Here is a 27755-nt window from a genome sequence, read left to right as displayed (position 1 = left end):
TTGGAGAGTTTGAAGGAATGGTTACTGATCTGAATCTAGATTTCAATTTAATTTGCCTTATCAAGCGAGCTCGGCTAAAAGTTTTCATCACCGATTTGTTCAATAATCAATTATTAATTATATAGATTCATCATTGGCTAGTTTCTCATCAGAATAAATGACTCTTGAAATTATGAATATTCAACCGTACCTCTAAATTATTCATTCAGCATTACTATCTTCTTGAATTCAATATAATAATTCAGATTCTGTTACTATTCATGTGACATTAACTGGAAAACGAATTATTTCAACTCAGTAATCCAATGTCGATGCTATGGTTTGTTTAGGGAGATAAGATTTTGATCATGCTTGAAATCTCTGAGCTAGTGTGTGGAGAGATTCGTTTCAATTCAATTCCCGCATAACTGGCTCAAGAAAGATCAACTGCATCCAATTGTAAGTATCTGAGTATCAAATGACATTTTACGTAGATTTCGTTTGCCAATCTAATATCAGTTTATAGATGCGATTTGTGTAATGCATGTCACGCATATGTGTGAATATGTGGTACGAAAATATATCTACTTATCATTAAGTAAATCCTATATCAACTTGTCGATTGTGTTAATATAAGATATTTTTTTAGACATCGTGAGCTTAAGTGGAAGTCTACGGCTGAATTATTTTGCCTTGCTATTTTTGCTTCTTATACTTTGTCAGTTTTGTCTTCGCGTTGAGCACTATGATCTGTTCATATTGCATATTTGATTCATATCATCAATATAACATAATTATGCAGAAAAATTGATTCGATGAATTGTGATACATTCATAGTTTTTCCATATAAATGTATTGTAAAATATTTTTAAACAACGCGACAAAGTTTGATTAGAGCCGTGAACTTAGATTCAATAAACTTGATTTGACCTTCACTGGATTCTCAAGCGATTCCTATTGTGAGAAATTGGACACAATTCAGTTGGTAACTGGTAAGAGAGTAGACAGATATCTTGCTACAACGATAAATATGATTATAAATTATAAAATTTCAAAGTGATCTGGTCCTTACCAAGCCCGACATTCTAATAATTTGAACGGATTCAGGATAAAGGATTGAATGGGAATATTTTTGAATATCAATAAGAATTACGTTATTCCGGTGATTAAAATATGAAAACTACGAATTCCAAGCTAACTTTTCGATTCCAATGTCGTCATCTGCATAAATTGTCCACTAGCATTGACATTGTGATTGAATTTCAATGAAATATTTTTTATAACCGCGGGCGATCACGTTCAATATTCATGGTCTATTCAGCCTACTTCCTTTCAGTCTACAGAGATAGATACTATTTTGGCAAAAGTATTTTGGCCAAGAAACTATTATAAAAATTCAATTCATTCATTATTAAACACTGGAATATTGTTTAACTATATCATGAATTTATTAAAAAGTTACAAACATGTTTCAACATCGATGGTTACATTCAATAATAATTTCAAGTTCCCTTCATCAGGATACTGTACGTTAGGTTATAATTGGTGTGGAATGTGAATTGTAGAATTTTCTCAAACAATTTGATCAATTATTATCGACTTCAATTTATTGCGATTAAAGAGACAATTCGCCACAATTTTCATGAGTTCAAGTGTTGTATTTCAAAACAATGCCAAATTTAACAGGACTGATTGTTTACAAGCTACTCCTTTTTATGAGCTATTCAAGAGTATATTTTTCTTTATATTCACTGATCCTATAAATAAAGAGTTTCAGAAGTTGCGGAGCTATTGGTATTTTGAGAGTATAGAATAATTGTACTCTCTATTTCAGTGAAGAACGTCTGATGTTGATTGAAGAGCATACTATAGATTATAGAAATGATATGCTCTGGTCAATAATACCATAGACTGTAGGGATGGAGTGTTCATGGTCAATAATATATTTTCTAATATCACTATGGACTGCACTATCATCTAGAAGATGAATAATAATATATAAATAAAAATATCCACTCTTTGATGTGGTTCCTCTTACAACTGACCACAATACTCAAGGATTCTAGGATATTCCCAATAGAGATTCATTGTTGATATATTTGAAGGATAACTTACAATGCTAAACATCGTCTTCGCATGTGAACCTGAATAATCCAGCGGTAGACGGTATTATTTCTGAAGTGAGCTTTCATAACTCGGGTTATCTTATTGCTGTTTCTGGTAAACACGACGTAGGATCAGTGGTTACCTGTTAATTGAGTCGAAACTCAACAGGCAGATCGACCAGGCTGCAGAATCATGTTTCTACATGTAATTACAAGGGCCGAACCCAGGTATGCTTCACGTCTCCTTCATACTTCATCCAGTTCTCCCATCTTCCATCCCATTCTTGCAACTTATATTCAGTATTCTTTATCTTGCTCTCATGTGAGTATCCCATGTCTCACATCTTATTCTCCCACTTCTCATGCATTCTATATTTTCTTTCCACTTAGTTTAGTTTGCGTGAAAAGAGACAGTCCATCATAATCGGTGGCTGACCATTCGTGACCGATGTCTCATCCTTTTTTACACCCTCAACCTCACCCTCACTCCTCCTTCTCATCATTATTCTTAATTCTTCTCATGTTTACTCTCTTTTCTCCCTCTTCCCACAACCTCTCGATAATTATCTTTCATTTCTGTCTATATCGTTTTTGTTCACCCTTCATCTGATTTCTTCTTCTCCTTCTTTTTTATTTCTTCTCGTCTAAGTTTAAAATTCTCATTCTTCTCTTTCACTCTCTTCTCAATTTCATCACCTTCATTTACTTTCCAATCTTCTTTAGATAACAACATCTCTTTGCCGTAGTTGTTTTTGTTGTTGTTGTTCTTCCTCTTCTTCTTCTTCTTCTTCTTCTTCTCTTCTTCTTCTTCTTCTTCTTCTTCTTCTTCTTTTTTCATGAACTATTGTCATCAGTTATTTTTTTCAAAGCTATAAGTAAAAATGATATTTCATGAATATTGATAAAATATAAATGTACACAGAGACATCAAGCACACCATTGTTTCTAGTTGAGGCTAACGGCTATCGGCTAACTTACTGTCAGAGCAGAAACAATAATATGAACAAGATATTGGAACATATTCGCTTACAAAAAAGGATAGTCAAGATCCAATATGGATGAATATTAAGTAATCAAACTGTACTTTTCATTCTTCCTTCAGCACACAACACATGCTGCATTTTTCAATAATTATTCTAGTTTCTATCAAAAGTACTTACTGCTAGTGCATATCATTACGATCAGGCCTTCTTAAAGAATAATAATTCTATTGGTCTTGGAATACATCGATTGATCTTGTCTGAGATCTTTTCGAGCCAGATTCTCCTTGAAGTTCTCTTATCCAAATGTTGTTGTCACAAACAAACGTCAGGCTTTTGCCTGGGTGATAGGATTCCTTCCTGCCATAGAGGAAAATTAATCGATCTTCAACATAATTGTATTCCTCATACCGTGTTCCTTATTAACCTTGACTGATGTTCAAATGAGCTGAAGCACCATTACCGATAGAAAAATAATAGGTGAATAAACCGAACTAATGGCTGGCTTTTCTCTTGCAGACAAATTATAAAGTACGGTATGTTGAAGATGAGCCACCTACTGCGAGCATGGCATTGCAGTTTTGAGCGGAGCAGCCATATTTCACGTGATTTATTCGATGTTGTGTCCGGTGTGGGACGTCTCTTACGTCTGCCTGTTCATAGCTTGTAACTACATGCTATTAGTCAGCAACAACTTTCACTAACACACTGAAAATTGAGGAAAAAATGTGTAAAGCAGTGTATGCTACTCCTCTATGTAGAATAACATGGGATGTTGCTCTCAGCCTCGTTATTTCTCCATGTAGTGGTGGACCTCAGTGGAAATAGAACGATTTCCATAACTGGATCTATCGAAACATTGATTTTGAGGCAGCTTCAACGTAGAATTGCACTGTTGCTGTGAATTTGAACGTATTTATTCAAACATTGAATCAATAATTACAGTAGCGTAGTTAGAAAACAGGCGCTAGCGAAAAACTGCGCTGTTGCTAAATTTGGCAACATTATATAATTTGTATATAGTTATGTTCAAATCACACAAATTCTCACTCCGAAATAAACAACTGGCATTAACTGTAACGATTTGATTCCCAATTCTTATTGACATTCCAAAGATTTCCATTCCACTTCACATCAACATGAACGTTCTTTTGAGATGACTCTTCAAACCTGTGATATTCTAAAACAACTTTAATTTTCAATTCATCATTTTTAATTTGCTGTTGAATAAATTGATCCTATCAGTAATGATCACATGAGAAGATATTAGAAAAAGTACCTGTCAAATTATCAACAAAGGTAAGCGTTTCACGGAAAATACCTGTTAAATGCCCAGTGATCAACAGGTTGAAATAGCAAGGAGAATAAATTCTAGAATTCAATTGGCTGGAATTCTGAACGTGCATGATCATATTATAGATATAATTCTATAGCTCAATTTGCACCTCTACTTCGCAGAAGTTTTTTGAACAATAAATTGTGCAATGATTTAAAAAATCTAGCTCTTGTATCTGAGATCAGAGCACAAACTCGAAATCCCCTCAACAACCTCTCTCCCACTGACCTATTACTCAATTTTCTAGTGTTATGAAATTCGCAGACATTATACAGCTGTGCTATAAATTCGTAAAAATGACCAACTTGTGAGAAAAACTAAATTTCCTCATAGAAACTCAATTAAATCAGAGACGCAGCTGAAACAGTTACAAGACAAAATTTCATAGTCACAAATTACATGATACCATTAGAATAATCCTAATGTCCAGTATTAATTGGAATTATATTGCTCGAGCAGGATCTGATTTTCTATTGGGCCAACTCTTGTATAGTGCCGCGGATAGTAAAAATTTATTACACAGCAAATTAATGAAGTCACGATGAGCTTCTAAACTCATTGCAGTGTCAATTTCTCTAATTTGAAGTCGGCAGTATGCGTGCATTCCTATTACAGGAACATGTTCATTATCAATGAAGCAATTAATTTTGATTACCAGTGGTTACACAACGGTATCCACACTCAATATTCATTTATTTTCATCCAAATGCAATTTCAATTGGCTCTACATGCATAATAAAAGTGTACTAAACTTAAATAAATTATTCCCAGTAGTTTTATTCAAGTTACAATCCTAGTTGCAGTGTAGTGGGGTACTATAGAACAAATTTCACACATCACCATCATCCAAGACTTCTTCTTTAAATCTTCTAGTGAGATTTATCTCAGTGAAATCTAGAGTACCTACTCATTACTCTTAGTGGAACACGAATGTCTGAGTCAGATTTCATAAGTGGTAGAAATTCGATACACAAGATGTCAAAGTGTGAGCCATTGTTTATGTTTAGTCTCTGAAGCTACGAAAACAAGTATGTTAGTTTCTTCAAGTTATAGTGTCTTCTTGAGTGAGCAGTAATCTATAACTCCATTCGACTCACATTATTTGTCTATTATCACTGGAAGAGATGTGAATTCATAGGCCTACTATATTTATGCTCAACTGAACTATTTTGTTCGCATTATCTTCGAGAAAGTCTATCAGACAGATTAAAGATTTGTCAGTGTTTCTGTCTCGTTGTGCATAAACAAATTCTCCATCGTCTATTGTTGATGAAAACGGTATGTTGGTGTGATTAATCCCTGAATCCTGTTATGGGATCTGGAATATGAATCTCATGGCATGGAATATATTGAAAAACTTATGTATGCGTGCTATTTCCAGATAATAAGCGTATAGTGGCTAGGAAATAAGTTGACCGAGGACATAGTGAATTTTTTCCTTCCAAAACCGGAAAAACGCCCAATCATCTAGAACGATAAGATAAATTCTTTACTTTTACTTTTAGGAAAAGTATTTCAAACACAATAAAATTCATGCACGTGGAAATAACGGATGAAACCCTCATAGTCAAAAGCTGTTTCTCTCGAAAGTAATTTGACCATAGTTTGAATCAATGGTTAAAGTAGTTTCGAAAGTAGAAAGGTCTGGAGTACAAAGTTCACATCCCAAGAATCCTTTCTAATTAACCGTTGGGGGAATTATTGTAATCATTGCAAATAAAAGTCATTTCGTAGTAAAACACAGCACAGGTACAGTACAAACCAAGGCCTGCAAAGTTGAGAACATTCCTAGAAAATACATCCAAATAAGGTAATTCATGTAAAGAAAGTCTTGTTTCCCTCTGCAGTTACTTATTGATTCTCATACAATACAATATAGTAACTCTCATGTTTGATTTGAGATACCAACTTCCTCTGCCAATAATTTATTGTAATTTACCAAGTTTTGGCAACTTATTTAGTAGGTCGTAATCTTTTTTCCTCAGAATAGATTTGGAAAGGAATCTTTTCTCAAATTCAATTTTTCTCATCATCGAAGTATAATCTTTTTCTCTTATTCTTCGGTACATGGTCTCAGTCGGCTAACTGTAATTTTGGGAAGCATTGAATTATGGTATTATTTCAAATAAATATGTTTTGAAGCTCCTCATTTAAGATCAACCCAAATGGGTTCGACTACCCTTGAGCAAAGATTCAGGTACATTCAATAGTAGTAATTTCTAGAATTTATTATAGTTGTGAATGTCGTTTTGCTATTATTCTTGTTGTGAAAATTTGCTATTTTGGGTTTGAAATTATGATTCGTTGAATTCGTTGAATTCAAACTATACAAACTAAAAGAAATAAATTCTTAGTTTCTGTGTGTTAATGGTCGCTATAATGTAACCGGTCGTTCATTCAGTTTTCTGCTTCCCCGTCAAAGTTTATAATATGAAGTAAGCTAGTTAATGAGTTTATTTACTATTAATTTAATTTTGTAAAATATTATTGAATCATCGAAAAGGCAAATCAGTTCAACACTTCTTCAACCAGATGATATCATTGTATCCTCACAATTCTCATTTTTCCTCATAATTTCTAGTGCTGGGAATAATTTTGAATTTGCTGACATTCCAGCATAGTGGAGAGGATGAGACATGTTTTGGCAGGAGTGTGACGCGAATAAAAACCGATTGCGATAAATATTCAAAGCGGGTAGCCCTAGCCCAGCCTCGCACGGCGTTAACTCTAGCAACGGTTCAGTGGTAGTGGTAGCCTACCACTTCAACTAGTTATACGTTGATTCAACGGACTAGTTGAATAGGCGGTTGTTTGGTGGTGATTAATGTATTCGTTATTTAGAATGTAGTTAAATGAAACTGTTATTATTTAGAGTTTGGCAGATAAACAACAAATAAAAGCCCATAAATCTCGAATACCGAAGTAAGTATACACTCTATTCCCAATTTTTCTTTGAGATCCTGTGTAGTGTTTGGTCAGGAGAATATGAGTTAGTCTGACCACCATTATTTTCTAGTCCATTCAATGTTGAGTATTGATTTGCAGGCAAATTAGCGTTACACATAAGTTACATCTATAAAAACTGATTTTAAAAACAATTTCGACGTTAAAAACTTAAAACTGTAGAAGGAAATGAGGAAAATCAATGATATAATGAATGAAATAATTTGCTTGTTCACGTACGGGATAGGAAATTGACGAATGACACATCATCACGTCTGAACTACTGAACAGATTAACTTGAAATTTTGCATATAAATTTAGCAAATTGAGTACGTCATGATGTAGGAAATTCTATTCTCTTCAAGAAAGGTCCTTTACAAAATCTAACTAAGAAGCACGGTTTAGGTCAACTTTCATTGTGTGATTAGTGTGTAAAAAGTGATATTGATTATTTTGTAATCAGAAAATAAATGTGCGGTTTTCGCCTTTCAGTTTCTCTAGAAACTCTGTATCGAAATCATGCATCATATTATTCCCATCATCAGTCACCTTCATCATCATCATCATCATCAATCACCTTTTCATTTAAAAATATGAAGTTGGATTCAAAATGACGGTTCCAAGATGGCGGACCAAAATTTTGATGCGACAGAATAGTAGTTTTTTATTATTTGTTAAGCGTTGATGGTTCAACTTGATCATCAACTAGTTAGTTATTTCTTGATAAATTTTAGTTTCGTTGGAACTTGTCAACGACAACGACCAAGCCATCACTGTCTCAAGCAAGTGTTGAACTATCTGTCGCGCTCCGCATGGACAATCCCCACAACTGGTCCTAACCCAGTTCCCACACCGGCGGTCATCCATCCAGCATGAAGACGTCGCCTACGTGACTACTATTATTCCACGTCCAGTCGGACGTTTGCCACCTATTATCATTCGCATAATATTGTCCACGCAGGAGGGAAATGGTCTGACTTGTGATTCACACGCAAATTGGAGACGGCTGAAATCCATCAAATGTTTGTGTGTGTGATGCTGTTATTAATAACAACCTTAATTCATTTAAAAATTAATAATCCAATTGAAGTTGAAAATTCTCAGCCAAAGTTCTCATTTTTATTCATTCAAGAATCAGAAAAAATACAGATAAAACAAAAAATTCGCATTTAAAATACACTCCAACAGCTTGTTGGCTGAACCGAGCTGCAAAATGGCTGAACACAACAAGATGGTTGAACCGACAAGCGCGCGACCTAGCGGGAAGAATCGTACCTAACTTCGTTTCATCCACGGTATTTAGATGAAAACGGTAGGGGTCATGAAATGTGTGCGCAGTGGCCAGCCGGCTAGATTGCGTCATCGCCACCAACCGAGGTTTTTAACACCTATTGGCAATTTATGAAACTTATTTATTAAAAACAGATGATTGGATATTATAAAATGACGTCAGCTACACCGGAAATTTAGCACAAACATGCGCGTGACACCTACCGTCTTTTTCTATATACCGTGGTTTCATCCATCTAAGAACAGTATTTAGATATTTAGAATTATGATTAACTAGAATTACCGAAAAATATTATAAGTAAACTAAATAATATTTATAAAATAACATAGACAACAGAAAATATTCGATTGTAGTATATTCTAATGTTATTATATTAATTTTTTTGACATGGATTTCGAACGGTAATTATTTAACCTGAAAATTCGAATTTCAAAATGTGTGTTTGCTACATTTCTCATTGCTTGGAGTTGAAATAATTATTACTGTCAATAGAAAATAAACATTATTTATTATTAAATGATGAGAAGTTATTATTTAATTATGATTCAGATAAACATTATTCTTGCTTTGGATTCTAGATTGGGATTTTATCATAAATGTAGGGTAGCCATTGAAATGATTCTTATCTCAATCTAACCACAGTCCTTGTTACCAACTTAATTTTTGTTTTCGTGCACTAATCCTCCATATAACCCACAGACTATTTTGTGTTGCCATGTTGCAAATCTGGAGTGCAGAAAAATTTTTTCCCGCACTAGAGCGGAAAAGTGATTCTTTGCGTTCTGTAATCAGTGCAGCCACTTTTCAAGGTAACTGTAGGAAAACAATATATCCCTCTTTGGGGAAAACAAAGTTATAAGAGAAGACTCATGAGCTATGATGCATCAGAGATATTGAGAAATAGAGAAAAAGCATATATGAATTCCTTGTTCATAATAATCCAATTTGATTGCTGCCTTTATTTCAATCCTAGTTGGGCAGCCGGATCTCTCTTACACGCCCCCGTCTCAACGAGAAGTGAGTGTGAGTGTGAGGAACAGATGAACGAGAATAGCAGAATTATACATGTTAATCGAATGAAAACGAATATGATATAGTGGAAATGCATGAGGGTATTACTTCTAATAACTTGTAACAACATCTTGTCTTGAGAGAAAAAAATTCAGAATTTGAATTTTATCTTCGATCTAAGGTGATAATTAATAAGGATCATAATTTCTCCAAATTTTAAAGTTTCATCACATAATTCTATGGAGAACAAACTATGTTGCACAGTGTTAACAATGACGATGTCCATTATTGGATAAAATTTATTTCAGTTTCGAATTTATAAATTGGTAAAGTTAGCAGTAGTTGACAGGACAATAGCAGGTTCAGAGACATAAAGTACGTGCGTTTTATCTATAGGGATGACTGATTTTATAGATGTATATATACTTTTGTTGAGAAGGAGGACATGCGACATTGATGTTATAAGTGCGTAAAGCATCCAATCATTTCTTCTCCCACATAAAAGTCCACGTCTCATCACCCCGACAAGTTATTAAAATTCCGACAACAAATCCCCCAGTCTGCTGGCAGAAGTTGTGGGTAAATAATGGCCTTTGAACCCTCCCCCTATCATAGACCACTTCCAAATGCGGTATGCAACTTCTGCGAAGAAGTACGAGAATTCACAATAAATCTGTTACCACTATTAACACACATTCGAGCTCCTTCGATAGCTTACATGGTGAACTCTAGTAGTTATGTGACGTCCACGCTTCTACACGGGATTTGCATTGATAGCCTTCTACAAACTATAATCCATTAAATTTATGTTTCTTTTGAAAGGGTGAACTTTCAACACACTTTGTGACGATGAGGATCCATTATTATTACTAATTATCATCCTATATTATTTACCAATCTGTCATTGTTATAATGATGACTTGGAAAACTGTACCATATCATTTTCTCCTACATTTCCAGTGGCTTTTCATAACATTATCATAGAGTCCTCCCACACATCAGGAATATTATAAAGAAGAAGATTTCTTTCCATATCCACATGGCTATGTGCCAATGTCAAAGTCAGTTACAGTATCCTGATATTTTTTGATAGACTATTTTTGGTTAATGAGAGATCTCTATGGATTAGTTTCGATTCACAATGCGGGTTTGAGGGCTTTTCCTCTACAGCTTACAAAGCATTCCTATCAAAATGATGTGGGAATTGTGGATTTTACTTCTTATAAACAAATTTTACTTGAAAATTTTTTCCATTAGTGTTATTGAAGTAAAAATCATGCTTTTATGGATTGTGTAATGAAGTATATTTTGTTAACGACAATAATTTGTCGATATAAATTATATATTATAAATACATTTTTCAGATTAAACTATTTTTTATGGATACGTTACTCAAATTTTGTGAATCATTTTCCACTATTCAAGGTACGGAGTGATGGAGAATTCGACTTATTGTTAATTGATGATTATAAGAGTATTTCAGAAATCTATATCTTTTTTGAAAGCGTTACTCCATTTATTCCAACAATCAAAATATCCTTGAGATTCAAGTGATCGATGTGGTTAACGGATAAGGCAGTAGTACACTACTGTCTTAACGTATATTTGGTAGTTCACGGTACCAATTAATAAATAATAGGCGATTATTCTTTTGACTCCTGAAATAAATTTATCTTGACTATTCAAATATAATATTTTTACTAATATTAAAAACTTTTTTGGTGAATAAATAAAAATAAGTATGAATATTAGAGCTCCCAACTCTCAACTTGTGATTCTGATCTGATCACGAATAGAATCAATGTTGTGTGAATCTGTTCGTTATTTGTAGATTATAAATGATAATCAATTCATTGTATCCATTGCATCAGTAACTAGATATGAGAGCGAATTAAGTAATAGAGTGACATTTGATGGGAAAGTGACCTATCAGATTGGCCAAATTCAAGTACTAACCAAGGCTAACTTCAATCGATCATGATCATGAATGCAACATAAGAAAAAACAAAGACCGTAAGCTGCGGTTTCGTAGCTTGGCTTCGCTATTTATTAGCCACATTGTTATAAAACCGTTGTTCAACTTTAATTAGAACTGATGACTTTTTCAAACTGCGTTCATTAATTTTATCTTCGATAAAGTTGCAGGTTGTATAAATGATCGGTAACATGAGAGTTACTCTCGATAAGTGCATATCATGACCAAATAGATGTTAGGTAACGTGGTAACACAAATATGTAATAAATTGTACTTGTACCTACAGTAACTACTTCGTTATATTGGTTAAGTTGGTGAGCTAAATTGTTGCAAGTCTGATTTCAAGTGTCTAGCGGTGAGGCTTGTGGTTTATGATGTATGTGTGAATGTTGCATTAGCAATAGCTAAAAGGCTGTCACAAATGTAGTGAGTTGGTGTGAAAAAGTGGCTATACGGGAGCCATATTCTGTTGTAAGTGGTCATGGTAATGATGCTTCGGTGAATTATTTGACCCGTAGGGTAGATACCCTATCAACCACGTCGAGGGTAGATAGTTTAATGTTAATCTCTGGTAGGACTGTGAAATATATATATATATATATATATATATATATATATATATTTATATATGTATCCATTCATCCATACACAAGTCATAAAAGCGTTTGTTACATGGAAAATAAATCTAAGCAATCGATTACTTGATGTATATAAAATTAACAGATGCCTTGAAATTTGAACAATGGCCAAAAAGTGATACAATTGAAAATCACAAATCTCACAATTCCTTTCACATATTTACCTCTATGCTCCCAGTTGAACTGTTGGATATCAAATTTCAATGTTATCGTTGCTCTATATTCAACATTGTGACGTTCAACTGTTGCAACAATACTCATTGTGTTCCATTTCTGAATCCGTATCAACTGTATTTTTCCCACCAGCTTTGAGCAATCTCATTAGCAATTTAGTACAGTGAGGTTGTACAAGGATCAGCAAAGGCTCGGAGAAAGTATGCACATGGAATCAACCCTGGATTACATTACCACTTATATATCTAACTTCAACTTTAGTTTCTACGAATGGTGTTACATTGTATATCTATATATTATAAAGTGTCTCCGAATAATATGACATTGTATATATCCATTCACTGCTGAAATGTCTACGAATACAATGACTCCGTATATCTATTTACTGAGGTGTCTCCGAATACTATTACTGGGGATATCTGCATCTAATCCGTAGATAGGGATCTAGTAGGAGAGGAGTCAGCTGACACCATGTTGGCGGGAAACCACCGTTCAGTTGAACTGAGTTTATTCAGTTGTCCACCCACGATTGTCACGTTGACCCAGTGAGCACGGCTTCTGCCGCGGGGCCCAATTGCTGAGTTTGCATATCATAAGCATTAACAACGACAGAGGATGTTCATCTGCCGCCGCAAAACCAACTGTCAGCAGTACATGAATGGGAAGCATAAGTATTCACCATGAGAAACGCTGACATGTACCTCACTGTAGCAGTCTTCCCTGTATGTCTCTTTTCCCGCCTAAACCTTGTCGCTTCCCGCTCAAAATGGTGACGCCACTGCCTTCTTGATAAATGCGCTTACAATATATTCGTGTGATCAAGGCATCTAGCCAGACACCTTGGCAGAAATTTATTGTAACTAAATGGTATGCAACTAGAGGAACTAAAAAAGCACATGGCTAATTGTTATAAAGTGAGAAACAACCTATAAACATTAGAAAATTGTATTACATGTAAAAAATGTACTAAAAACCCAAAATAAAAATAAATTAATGTATTAAGGAAGTAGGAGGTTCGTAGGCGCATGTATACTGTAACAAATTTGCATGAACCAATCAAATTGTAGCAATCGATGGGCGGTAATAGTAAGCCGATTCAAATGTATTTGTATACAGGGTGATTCATAATTATGGTAAAATATTTTAATACGTGATAGTAGAGGTAAAAATAAGAAAAAAGTTCATATAAACATATATCCATAAACGCTTCATTAGCGAGTTATACAGAGTGAAAGATTTCGCCCGGAATTCAGTTCCTCTGGTGAAATACACCGATGCTGAATTGTTTGGGGACTAGTTTTTTAAAAACTTATGCTGGATTCATATGGAAAAATATCTGAAAAATTGAATAAAACTAGTCTGGAAGCTGTAGTGTGAGTAGTTTTGAGAAAAAAGTTGAAATATGCAAAAAATCTAAGTAGAAAAACACAGACTTCTACGTTTGATGCCCAATAACTTTCTTTAATAACCAGTGAACAAATAATTTTTCGCAATAAAAATTGTAGAGAATTAATTCTGAAAAGAATTATGTAAGCTGTGTGAACTAAATTTAAATAAAAGTTGAATAAAATATATTCTTATATAGTACATTACACCACAAAAATTTGCTGTTTTATGAGGAGAGAACTAATAACTCATAGGTTGTAGCGGATTGCAAATAAAACATGGATTTCAATAATAGCTGTTCTAAAACAGCTGATTTATTATGTTTTAAATAAGAAAATATTTAAAAGAAATTATCAGCTGAAAATTATTTTCAGAAATATTTTAGTTCACTGTTGAACAAAAAAAAAAAACAAACTGTAAGTTAGGGCTACTGTAACAACGCTGTGTTTTTTGTTCAATCTATTAACCAGTTATTTGTAACCATTTCACTTTGCTTTTGTGTTAAGTGCTAACTTTTAAAAAATTGCTGGTAATCTTAGACATTATTCATACTCCGAATAAGCTGACATGCATTTAATGTATGGAATGGGACACTACTGTAATAGTACTGAAGCAAGACGTTTGTATCAAGAGAACTTTCCGAAACGAGTATGTCCAAGTTCAAGGTTTTTTGCCACTATTCATCAACGTCTGTCTGAAACAGATTCTTTGATATCCAAAGAGCACATTTATGCAGGCAGACCCCGATCTACTATGACTGTTGAGTTAGAAGAACAAGTTCTTAATGAAATTTATGAACATCCAGAGAAGAGCACAAGAGAATTGTCAGTGCAGTTTAATGTCCATCAATCTATTATTTGGAGGGAACTAAAATAGCAACAATTACATCCATACCACCTCCAAAAAGTTCATACTCTATTGCCACGAGACTGTATTCCCTGTGCTGGTATTTGCCGATGGTTTTTAGTAAAACTTGTTTACCAAACTTTTAACAACCGTTTTATTTACCGACGAGGCACACTCTCCAAGAACAGCTATCGTTAACGTCAACAACCAACATATTTGGGCAGCTGAGAATCCTCATTCCATCAATCCTAATCTTCCACAACATCAGTTTTCAGTAAACATTTGGGCAGGAATCATAGGAGATCATCTACTTCTGTTCGAGCTTCCTCCCAGGCTTAATGGCATAATCTACTAGTCTTTTGGTATAAGTTTAATATCATTTAGATATGCTACTTTCATATAAAAAAAAAACTTTCCATAAAAAACCGAATATTCTATTTGCAATCAGCTACAACTTATGAGTTATTAGTTCTCTCCTCATAAAACAGCAAATTTTTGTGGTGTAATGTACTACATAAGAATACATTTTATTCAACTTTTATTTGAATTTAGTTTACACAGCTTACATAATTCTTTTCAGAATTAAATTCTCTACAATTTTTATTGCGAAAAATATTTGTTTACTGGTCATTAAAGAAAGTTATTGGGCATCAAACGTAGAAGTCTGTGTTTTTCTACTTAGATTTTTTGCATATTTCAACTTTTTCTCAAAAACTACTCACACTACAGCTTCCAGACTAGTTTTATTCAATTTTTCAGATATTTTTCCATATGAATCCAGCATAAGTTTTAAAAAAAACTAGTCCCCAAACAATTCAGCATCGGTGTATTTCACCAGAGGAACTGAATTCCAGGCGAAATCTTTCACCCTGTATAGCTCGCTAATGAAGTGTTTATGGATATATGTTTATATGAACTTTTTTTCTTATTTCCACCTCTACTATCACGTATTAGAATATTTTACCATAATTATGAATCACCCTGTATATTTCTATAAATGATAAGAGTTTATGAATTATTGTTGTTCAGTTTATGTATTGGATATGGCCCGAAGACAGATAAAATATCAGATGTGTGACATAAGTAATAATTTAATAGACTGGCACGAACTATTTGAGCCTTGAATGGCGTAGTAACGAATTATTAAATTTTATGTAAATTTGCAAGTCGGAAATGAAAATTGTGAAAAGAAAGTAGAACTTGCCCACTTGCCTGCCAACCACTACCATGGAATGTCACCAAAATTTATAGAGCACAATATCTTCTACTGTACATTTTAATGACTTAAAGTTTAATCAAATTATTAATTTCTATAAGACTTTGTGATGCTATAGTAAAGCAAAAGTCATCCAAATATTTTTAATCCCTTGGAAGAGAAAATATATAAGCCAAGCAGGAGGCAAAGCGTTATTCCATCAAAAATAACGTTACAATGTATTTATTCATCCATACACAAGTCATAAAAGTGCTTGTTACATGAAAAAAATCTAAGCAATCGATTACTTGATGTATACAAAATTAACAGATGCCTTGAAATTTGAACAATGGCCAAAAAGTGATACAATTCAAAATCACAAATCTCACAATTCCTTTCACATGAGCTACCTCTATGCTCCCAGTTGAACAGTTGGATATCAAATTTCAATGTTATCGTTGCTCTATATTCAACATTGTGACGTTCAACTGTTGCAACAATACTCATTGTGTTCCATTTCTGAATCCGTATCAACTGTATTTTTCCCACCAGCTTGAAGCAATCTCATTAGCAATTTAGTACAGTGAGGTTGTACAAGGATCAGCAAAGGCTCGGAGAAAGTATACACATGGAATCAACCCTGGATTACATTACCACTTATATATCTAACTTCAACTTTAGTTTCTACGAATGGTGTTACATTGTATATCTATATATTATTAAGTGTCTCAGGATAATATGACATTGTATATATCCATTCACTGCTGAAATGTCTACGAATACAATGACTTCGTATATCTATTTACTCAGGTGTCTCCGAATACTATTACTGGGGATATCTGCATCTAATCCGTAGATAGGGATCTAGTAGGAGAGGAGTCAGCTGACACCATGTTGGCGGGAAACCACCGTTCAGTTGAACTGAGTTTATTCAGTTGTCCACCCACGATTGTCACGTTGACCCAGTGAGCACGGCTTCTGCCGCGGGGCCCAATTGCTGAGTTTGCATATCATAAGCATTAACAACGACAGAGGATGTTCATCTGCCGCCGCAAAACCAACTGTCAGCAGTACATGAATGGGAAGCATCAGTATTCACCATGAGAAACGCTGACATGTACCTCACTGTAGCAGTCTTCCCTGTATGTCTCTTTTCCCGCCTAAACCTTGTCGCTTCCCGCTCAAAATGGTGACGCCACTGCCTTCTTGATAAATGCGCTTACAATATATTCGTGTGATCAAGGCATCTGCCAATGTTTTCACTTTCACTTTTTATTCGCCTCCTCATCGCCTTTCAACACCCACCAAGTTGTTTGATTCATTGATGCACACAAGTAACATGAACCTCCAAGAATTTGTTTTCATGTGATTCGTAATAGAATCTTAGTTATGTATACAAGGATCTTGGATGTTTCCAAGGTATGGTGATAGGCTTTCAGGGCGGCTCCATTAACAATAATTAACAATAATTTACAAAATAAATAGACAATCTTCATATCAAATTAAATAACCTTGAAATGCTCTTTGTTTCATGATCAATAAATGATTGATGTCTACCATAAAAATTGATTAACATTCTATTTGGACTTGAAATCTGCATTTGAACATTTATCAAGAAAATGCCTAGGCGTATTATTTAACCATCCAATGTAACTACATGGAAGTGAGCTATCTCCAATGTATTAACTTGCCCTTCTTTGTGGTTGACGTCTCTAGAAATTGCAGTATCTACGTCACAAGTTGAGAGAACCATGTTTCAACAGGGATCTAGATTACGATGAGAACTCTATTCACTGAGATACGATACCGATCGAAGATTGATAACACAGTTTACGACATTCAGTGAGAAAGACGTATGGAGAACGGTGACGAGGTAAAGAGAGAAACAGTAGTAGAAATACATAAATTGAGAGGGATATAGAGAACAAAGAGAGAAAGTGTGAGTGAGCGAGAAAAAGAGTGATAAAGAGAGGAGACGAAAGAGTTGAAGAGAATTGGCATGGAAGTCACGTTGGGCGTAAGTTTATCAAGTATTTGCTGTGTGTGAGATTTGAAATTTATAATGTCGATTCTGAACAACGATGAATAATATTCTTCATAAGTAGTGGAATGGGATATAAGGAAAAGAGAATGATGAAGAGGATGTGTAAGAGAGAGAAACAGGAAAAATCATAATGTTAGAGAAAATGATAAGTTGATGTATAGAGGAAGAGGAGTGATAGGATAAGAGAGCTGATGAAGCTCCAGTGAAAGGATAAGTTTGAAGCAGTTGGAAAGGGGGGCTGAGGGATGAAGCGGAATGAAGAGGGAAAAGGAATACATGAAAACATTGTAATTATTGAAATTGGGGTAAGAGATTCAGAGGAGTTGGAAAGTTAGGTAGGATAACAGATGAAAGCCAGGGTTGGAGACAGTGTAGAAAAAAGATCAAAGGAAGAATGTGAGTCAAAATTGAGGAGAAAGGAATCTGAAGAAGTGAGGATGATAAGGTGAGTGAACAAATAAGTGAAAGGACAAAAAAGTGAGTGATCTACATTCTATATGATGAGATGAGAACCAACAAACACGTAGAGAGTTGTAGAGATATGAGAAGGGATGAGTATAGAGAGAGTGTGAATATGTGAAGCAGTGTTAGAAAAAAAATGAGAAAAAGAAATTCATGAAAAAGATATTCTCAAAGAAGTTGGGGAATGAAATTGTGGGAGAGAAGATAGTGAGATAAATGAGAAAAGTGCGGGAAAAGAAGAATTGGAAGAGAGAAGGATAGAGTGAGGAAAATGTAAAAAGAAGGAGAATAACAGAATTGACAAAAACGGTAATATAAAAACACTATAAAGACTGGAGGAGAAATAAGAATAGGAACAGTGAGATTGATAGGGAGAGGAAAAGACGAAAGATAAATAGTAGAAAGAGAATGGATAGTAAGTGATTTTGTAAGAGGAACGAAGAGAAAAGATGAGAGATATGAAAGATGAATGCTAGTTGAATGGAATTGATCTTCGACAGAAGGAGACATAAAAAATATAAAACATATTAAAAGAGAAGGGAGAGTATAATAATTGAAGGCAATATACAATGAATAAAATAGAATGGGATAAAAGTATAGAATTGGAGAGGGTAAGTTATTGGAGTCCGGAGTGTAATAGGAAGACAGACTTCCAATTAATAAAGACTGTGTGAGAACTGGAACAAGTCAGGTGCCTATTTTAGGTACAATATACCTTTATCTCCCGAAATCTACAGGTATAACATAGACCATGTTAGGCATGACCTTTGAGACTATGATAGTGGTATCCGTAGTACAATTGACTTCTGTCATTGGTTGCAGTGCAGCATAAACAGCGAGTGGGTGTGTATTGTTGTTTATGGTTTCAGCTGCTGTTCGATTATCCAATCGAGCAATTTATGGTGTTACATCCTCCCGCGCTGAAAGCCTGTCCATGTTCTCCATTCATGCAGCTACTGCCGTGTAGGGCAAGCAAGCATTTGTCCACTTCTTAGAGTGCTGATCTCAATAGAATTGTCAGAGGCCATTGTTTGAGACAAAGTTGGAGTAATTTCGCATGATTGTAACCTAATTTCCAGCTATGTCGACATTATAACAATGGTGGTAGAGATGATAAGGTGAGGGAAGGATATTGTCTGGTATGATTTTCTTGCCATTGGACATTTCCATAATAAGCACTCTAATACAAATCTAAGATTCATAGAATGTGATTAGAATAAATTTGTATTGGAACACATTTTTACTGAATGAGTGTTTGGAATTTCTGTAAATATAACGAACGAACTTTGTAAAATCATATTATATTAAAGCTGCAAAGTCAAAAAATTCACAGCCAATACGACTGATTGTCAAGGAGAATCAACCTCAAAATAAGTTAGAGAACACATTGGAGGCTATGGGAAAACCTCCAAATCACGAAAATTTTACCCCCCTGGCCACCTAGAGACCCCCAATTTTTTTCTACATTTGAAATCAGCCTCGCACAGAAAATTCGATAGAAGCTTAAATTAAAAAATTGAATTATGCTACATTGAAAGATATTGAAAGAATCACGATACTTATAATTTCATAAACTGGAAAAATGAATCTTTCTATATACTGTCATGTATATAGTGGAATCCCGAATAACAAGCTTGCCAATCTTCATTATTTAGTTCACCCTTGCGCCTATTCTATCTCAATCCAATTTTTAATCCATGTATTATTTTACACACACATAGAATTAAAACAAACCTCATGAGAATTAGCAACGAAACTTATCTGAAATAACTTTCCATTTCACATCAGCAAATCATGAACTGCGCAGTGATGGATCGAAACTACAATAATTGATACCAATTTACTGTCCAGATAAGGAAATTAAAATTGAAAATTGCTCCATATCACTATTTTTGTATTCCCGTTCTATACAATTGCATCTGGTTATTCGTATTTGAAATATTTCTTCACACATAAAGTATTGCTCAATCTTGATTTCTCAATTTTAATGATTATCGGATGTTTCTTCCCTCAAAGAAGAACAGGTCAGGAGATAGCTGATATCTCAATGCTTCCAGTATCCATTGACAAATTTCTCTGAATATGGGAATGTGCTAACGCCCATACATTCACGGAGAGATGAGTCATCCATCTTCACTCCTTTGAAACTGCATTTTAGCGCAGAAAGGCGCACATGAATGATGGCCAAAGCACATTGTTGATTAGAATCACGTAATAGCATCATCAATGAAGTATAACTCAAAAGGATCGTTTAATGGGAGAAAGCAACATCACAGCTTTTAAACGAAGTGCATCAATAATCTATCTCATAATAGTCGCTCCTAAGTTCCTACTTAAAAAGCAATTCACGTTAATTAGTAACCGGACAATTTCTTGCTGTGGAAGAAATTTAAACACTGTAATTATAACTGCGGTTGAGTAATCGATGGTTGAAGAAAAAATTCAATTTCCTTAAACAGTGTGGTCTTCTTTGTGCATTCGGAGATTAATTTTTGGATGAAGCCAATAACGTTTTTCGCGTGTGTCTTTAGTAATGAACTTGAGTAATGTTTAATACGGATATTGTAATTACATACTCCCTCGGCTTAATTTAACATTTAACGTGTACATAAGGAACGTGCCTCAAATCCGGTATGTACCAGTCTTTATGCCAATATAGCTTGCAGTACATCATTTGTGGTTATAGTGGACAATACATAATGCCCGTGCCACATCTGGTAATATGATATTTGTTTCTTGAAAAACAAATTATCCCTGCCCTCTCCAAACAGGATACACGATGAATCAGGATCCATCAGATAATACCTGGGATCATTGATAGTGATCATTTTGCCTCAATCTAAAATTCCGTGAATCATTACCTATCATAAAATAGTAACGTAACATTCATTGGAAATAATTTGTAATCATAATAATTCAGAGAGACTCAACGGTAAATTACTCATAATTGTCCCTGGTCCTGATTATTGATTGTATAAACTGTAGTTCTTATCCAAAACTTTAACTTCGTTAAAAAATGTCATTACTTATCCAGTATCTATTGAATTTTATCAAGTTATCTTTTATTATACTATTTATACTTACTTCTCATTTACTATTATACTATACTTCTATACTTTGATTATCGTGATAACTAAGTGGTCTACTCACTATGCAGTGGTACACAAGAAAGAGAGGGGGGACACCCAGGGATCCCCAAGGAGGGGGGTCCTAGGAGGGAGGGGATTGCCGCAGATGGTGTCATTGACATTTTTGAGAGGGGAGGTTGCAAAATTTATCTTGATCCAGAATATAGCCTTAATCAGATGATGCATTAAAAAATATTTTTCTCTGAAAAACGGCTCCTATTGAACTTTTAAATTTTGATTTTCTAATGAAATTTACGTCTACAAGTATTAAACTGACGTGATTCAATAATAAAAAGACAAAATGGATATGAACAATGATAATATCGTGTGGTCTGCCTAGCTCAGGTCTGGTGTCAGAGTTTTCAGTTTACAAGACTGTTTTAGGCACAGGGTCCGACGACTGACGATTAAAATGTCCACCCGAAACAGGGGAGTGTAGCAAGAAAAATATCTTACCCGGGCCGGTATTCAAACCCTGGTACATGAATTATGAAGCCAGCGTTTAATAAAGTCGAGATAGAGAAACCAACAAATTCAATTGAATTAAAATCCCAGTTCAGGATTGTAATGCTGGTATGATGACACAGAGGGTGATAAATATGGCTGTTATAGGAGAAGGAGCTCTCAATTAATTCCATTCCAACTTTCTAGAAAGTAGTTCAGATTAAATTAGTAGTACTGGCGCTATTTTTTATTACCGTACCAAAATAAATGAAAATTCCAAACCTTTCATTCTCAACCCACATTGAAGACTTGCCAAATTCCGTTACAGTCCTGAATAATGTATTTTTCATCCCAAACAAAACAAGGTTTTGAAAATATATTTTGTGTTTCGTGATAACAAATACAGAAAAACGGATTGAAAATCCCAGATTAAAGTCAAGTTATCATTCATAAATGAATTAAGGTCTGAAACCGGTTGATTCGCTGACATTGCTTGCTATTCTGTCCAAGTGAGTTCATCGCAGGCGCAGACATCAACTATAAAAAGAGTGGCGGATGCGAGATGCGAGTGGCATCCAAGATCAGGATGAGCAATGACCTGGCAAAAACTAGATGAAAAACATTGTTTGCATTTCTAATGTAACTAAACCTGGAACTTTCATGATACGTGCTATTTATTCCAACCAAAGTGCCTCTACCTGAGTGCGATTTGAAGTGAGATTTTCCTAGGAATCTAGAAGATAATTTTGTCGTACATTACAATCATGGGATAGCATACTTTCCTCGTGAGTGAGTCATAGGTTTCACCGGAAATACCATATAGTACACTAGAGTTGGTGTGATGCAGTGAGGAGACTTTCAGCATACCCTTATTTCAATACATTTTTACTGGAAACAGTTGAAAATACATTCTCATCCTGTCACGAAATTGCGACTCAAGAATAAAATGTTTCAATTTATTTGATGGAATTGAGTAGCCCTAATCATCCTCCTCCGAAAGGATCGGAATTCTCAACGATCTCAGTCCCGTTTCTTACACTAACAATATCCTCATCCGCCCGATCAAATTAATTATCAAAATACTTGATGATTGAATAAAATAAACAATACCATTCCAGCTTGCGATCGAATCATTTCACTTGATTTTGAAAATCACAATGAAAATTCCTAGATCCAATTCTCAAATAATTATTATTAGTTTTCAGTACCCATTCATCGTCATTCATTTGGTGTCTTCCTTTCCATATTCTCGTAATATAAGATCCTGAATTCACGTCTTTTGGACACAAGAAGTACATACGTATAAGGTAAGTATTCACTACAAGTAGCTTAGAGAAACATAAGTTATAGTTTTCCTTATTTGAAGATTCAAATCATGTTTCATGATTTCATGATCAATCATGCAGGTGTCAGTCTGGTTTACATTATAACTGTTCGGGAGTGTCAAAAAGTACGTCGAAGGCAAAAGGAGTGCAGAAAAAAAATGAATGGGAATGTCCTAAATGTAGATCCAGGAGTAGATTGAATAGCTTTGAAGAAGACTCTACAGACCCTGCTTTCATCGCAATGAAAAGTATGATGGAAAAATTGTTTGCCAAACAGGATAAAATAATCACTGAAAAGATGGATGAAATGAAGGATATGATTGCGAATATCGATCTTAAGGTAGGAGAAATGAGGAAGGATATGGAAATTATTCAAGGAGAATCAGCAAAGTTAAGAAAAGAGTTGGATGATTAAGAACAACAGTGGAATGTGAAAAGCAATATGCAAGATCAGGAATATAATTCTTACAGGTATACCTTTCGAAAAAGAGGAAGATCTAGCTCAGAATGTGTTAACTTTGCTGGGAAAAATGGAAATCGAAATAGGATTAAAAGATATCTCAACTCACCGACTGCCATCGAAAAATAAACTCCATAGTCCTGCAATTCTGCAATTGAACTCTAGAGCGGTTAGGGATGAAATAATTAAAGCAGCAAGAAAAAAGAAACCAGATACTGGATTAATAAATCCACATCGTCCAAAAAGAGCGATATACTTCAACGATCATCTAACTCCGTATTTTATTCGCTGATGATGAAAGTGAAAGAGTTTAATAAGGTGAAAAATTATAAGTTTGTGTGGATGAACGGTGATAGAATAATGGTCAAAAAAGATGAGTTATCTAAGGCTATTCGAATTATCAAGTTGGACGATCTGGATAAAATGAATTGACTTAATCGATCCATGGCCAATTAAGTTTATCAGTAGATACATTCAAATTTTTTCATTAAAGCAATATTCTATTAAATCTGCTAATCACTTACACAATAAGAACTTAAAACAATATAGGATAATTGTCACATAGTTTTTTTTCCTACTTTGTACTAATTTTTAACTGAATCTGTATATGTAATAATTTTTATGCATCAATTGGATACTGAGGATTTGAATTTATACGATGATACATTATGTTTTCAAAATTTGAATGAGACTAGGGGTTTTTTGAAAAAGCAGATTGTGTCCGGTAATGAAATAAGATTTCTATGCACTAATATAATAATAATAATAATAATAATAATAATAATATAATTATTTCTCGTAAAAAAGAAAAATCACAATTACAATTTCAAATGAAAACATATAACATAACAGTATGAAGAAACATTTCAATTTTCAATGAAATTATATAACAAAATAATCATACAATTGCTTCCTTATCAGAGAAATTAGGTACTCCCGAGGATTCCTTTATGGGAGTTACCAGCAAATAGTTTTAGTCATTTAGAAAAATTATAAACCTATAAATAATAATTACTACATAAGATCTTTGAGAAAACATTGGGATAATTTAAGGATAGAATTGGATAATGTAATTAATGAAGTAGACTTTATTGTATGTAACGTTCAAAATCCGAATGGATAAATAAAAATTCCTATTTGAAGAAATTTATAGGTCTAAGTGAAATAATAGGCTAATATCGCCAAAGATGATAATGTTAAAGATTAGATAATATCAGGCATCATGGCTAAATTGTACAACAGCCGAATAGAAATGAAAATAATTTTTGCTACCTTATAATATTATATAGAGTATTGAAAATTTAAGGTTAGGCGTAAAACATCTACTGATCGGCGACCTAATGATCGACCGAGTCGCATAACGTAGAATCTGACCAAACACCTTGGCAGAAACTTATTGTAACAAAACAGTATTCAACTTGAGGAACCAAAAGTTCCACGTGGCTAAATATTGTAATATGAGAAACAACCTATAATCTGTAAAAAATTACTTTGCATGTAAAAAACATATTAGAAAACCCAGACAAAAATAATTAAATGTATTAAGGAAGTACGAGGTTCCTAGGCGCATGAATACTATAATAATTTGCATGCACCAATCAAATAGTAGCAATTGATAGGCGGTAATAGTGAGCCAATTCAAATATATTTGTATATATTTCTACAAATGATAAGAATTTATGAGTTATTGTTGTACAGTTTATGTTTTGGATACGGCCTAAAGGCAAATAAATTATTAAAGATGTAACATAAGTAATAATTTAATAGTTTGGTACTGTCTATTTGAGCCATAAATGGCGGAGGAACAGATTATTTAAATTTTATGTAAATTTGGAAATCGGAAATGAAAATTGTAAATTAGAAGAGAGAACTTCCCCACTTGCCTGCCAACGACCACCATGAGATGTCACCAGAAATTATAGAGCGCAATATCTTACTATACCTTTAATAACTTAAAGTTAAATCGAATTTCTAAGTTTTTCTCATAAGACTTTGTGATGCTAATGTAAAGCAAAAGTCATTTTTAATAATTTTTAACCCCTTGGAAGAGACGACTTTGGCTACAAATAATCCAGGACCACCAGGAGTTTGGATCACCATCAGCAGCTCATCGAAAATTCCAGCACGTGAGTGAATTATATTTGAAATAGTGATAGGGCGCCCTCAGTGCTTCGGAATGAAATAAGAATCAAAGCTAGCTCATTGAAAGGGTTTCATAAATTAAGAAATTGGTAAAAATACTTGCGCAAGTTTAAATATAGTATAAAAGGTATTTTATTAGATAGTAACGAGTCAATTCATATGTCCAAGGATACATCAATCAAAGAATACTAAGTTCTAGGCTGTTAATACCATATTCATATGATCATTAATTTCTACAATATAATTTGCGATAATATAATGTAGCTCTGATTCACTAGATGAATTGATCTATCTATTCCGTCAGGTGCCGAATCTTGCACCCTGAGATAAAAATATTTATTATAAAGAAATCTATTGGAAACCATAGAATCTAATATATATATTTGGATTATTTGTTTGTCAATATCATCATGCTGATTTAAGAAATTTATATTCGAAATAGAATCGTCCAAGTCGACAAGTATCAGCAAGTTGATATCGAAGCCACATGCAAATAAATGCATATGATCATAAAATGAAAGCACATGGTAGCATTCGTGCCATAGAACTTAAAGATAATATTAACCTGTGATATTTATTGATTTCGTTTCTTGTATATTATATATTTCTGTCGCTTATATATTTTGTTTTGACTTATTTTTGAGATATTTGTTAATATATGTATCAAAATTTTCATGGTGTACGATTCATTTTATTCCTCAATACTATAGGATATAAGTTTTATATAATATATATATATATATATATATATATATTATATATATATATTTATAAATATCAGTTATTGTGAAAGCTCTGTCTGGGCCTATAAAGATTTTTATGAGACTATATCCTAGTAAAACCACGATCAGATATTATAATTATTGAAATATTTCTCATGCTCTACCGATTGATGCCAAGCAGGAGGCTAATCGTTATTTAATTATAAAAAATAACGTGATATGTATTAACGGAAATTTAATTAAGAAATGAAGAAACAAATTTATACGGGATTCCGGGATTTGGAAATAAATTTAAATGTAGATCAGATGGAAGGGGAGGGGGAGGATTGGCAATTTTTTATAGAGATGGTTGGAGTGTCAATGAGATTGTAATAGAGTTTAAATCCGCTGAAATGATGTGTCTAAGAGGTAATAATAATGGGAAACAGATGATATTAGCAGCATTCCACAGGCTCCCAATCAAAATGTCAATTTGTTTAATGAAGAGCTAGAGTATTTTTTATCCTTGGAAAGGATTAAAAATGAAAATAATGTTATGATGGGAGATATTAATATTTGTTATATGTCATACATGTATGGATCAGATAATTATTTAAGTGTATGTATTCAAATGGTTTATATAACAGTATTCAAAAACCAACTAGAGAGGAATTGTATGATAATGTATTAGTGTCTAAATGTCTAGACCATATCAATGTTAAATTGCACGATGATTTCTCATTTTCATCTTTTGTTGTTGAAGATAAAATTGCTGATCACTATTGGACAGGTTTGAAAATTGTTATGAAAAATAATTCGTATGTTCAAATAGAGAATATTGATGATTGTAAAAGTATAATTTTGAATAGTCGAGTTAATTATTTCATTCAAAATGAAAATTGGTGGCCTATATGGATATCACAGACCCATCTGAGATCTACAATGAGATATTGAATAAATTTACAAGTATATATGATAAAAGTAGACAATAAAAGTTAAATTCAATTGACGTAAGACAGAAAATCCCTGGTTCAATGATAGTATTAGGAATTTAATAGATAGGAAAGAGTATATTTGGAATAGGTTGGAAAAAGATAAATACTACTTGGAATTAAGAGATCAATTTAAGAAGATTCGAAATGAGGTTACATTCAAGATTCGTAATGAGAAAAGATTGTATTATCAAAGGA

The sequence above is a fragment of the Nilaparvata lugens genome, chromosome 7 (assembly GCF_014356525.2).
Source record: "Nilaparvata lugens isolate BPH chromosome 7, ASM1435652v1, whole genome shotgun sequence".
Taxonomy (NCBI): Eukaryota; Metazoa; Arthropoda; class Insecta; order Hemiptera; family Delphacidae; genus Nilaparvata; species Nilaparvata lugens.
The sequence above is the reverse complement of the archived record's forward strand: the minus strand, read 5'-3'. Positions refer to the sequence as shown.